The following is a 1039-nucleotide window of genomic DNA, read 5'->3' as shown; positions in this document are numbered from 1 at the left end:
CATCATTATAGGAAGAGGAAGTCGGAGCCAACACGAGGAGCGTCGCATCCGAACTGATTAGGAGACAAAAAAAAATTGTTTAATAATCATCATTCAGAATCATTTTCTGGAAGCTTTCTGATCTCATAAAGTCACTTTGAAATTTTTTTTATAAATAAATAAAAGAGGCTTTCTGGGCGGAGAGAGGCTATTGTTACTGACTGAGCTTCACTTTGAAGATGTATTACAGTGATTGATGGTGAGAGAATATGATTCAGCGGAATGTGAAGCCTGAGGACACACTCTGCCCATTAAAATGTTGGACAGACTGCTTTAAGACGCGTTTAGGTTAGCAGACTGGATCGGCTGCTTGCAGGGTTTATTTAATTCTCAGGCTGCATCACAACTTGGAGTGTTGTGGAGGACAGCCATGATATCAAATAGGAGCAATGCTTCCCAAAAGTATTTGTAGCAACTGTAGTTTTTTTTTTTTTGGTCATATACAAACTTTAATAAATCTGACAATGTTACAACGTACTTTGATTCAGATCTTAGCCCGTTTCTCTCAAATTGTGATTTGTTTCACAAAATTTTTTTGCTAAAAAAAATTGTTTTTTTAGCAAACAATTTTGCTAAAAATTGTTCGCTAAATTTTGCTAAAAATCGTATTCACCTGGAGCGTAAATGCTCCAGGTGAATATGGTGGAAAAATAAACTGACTTTCTGATGTGCTGTGCCTTGAAAAAGTATTCACACATCTAGAACATTTCCAAATTCTGTCATTTTGAAACCAGAAATGTTTATTCGTGGTTATTGTTTATTTGGGACGGGGTCATGGTAAAGGCACACTGTACATGACTTTATTTTGAAGCAGAATAAAAGTACAAAATAACACCTGGTGACTTGATGAATGTATTGTCCGACAAACCTTTGTGCCAGTTGTGGCTCAGGTTCATATGACTAATGCAGGACTTGCACTGCCTCAGAAAAGTATTGATATAATTTGAGATTTTGGGGGTTTCATGTGACAGACCAAGACAAATTTATTCCTAATTGTGAA

This window comes from Poecilia reticulata, chromosome 7 (genome assembly GCF_904066995.2).
Source record: "Poecilia reticulata chromosome 7, P_reticulata-male-v2, whole genome shotgun sequence".
NCBI lineage: Eukaryota > Metazoa > Chordata > Actinopteri > Cyprinodontiformes > Poeciliidae > Poecilia > Poecilia reticulata.
The sequence above is the reverse complement of the archived record's forward strand: the minus strand, read 5'-3'. Positions refer to the sequence as shown.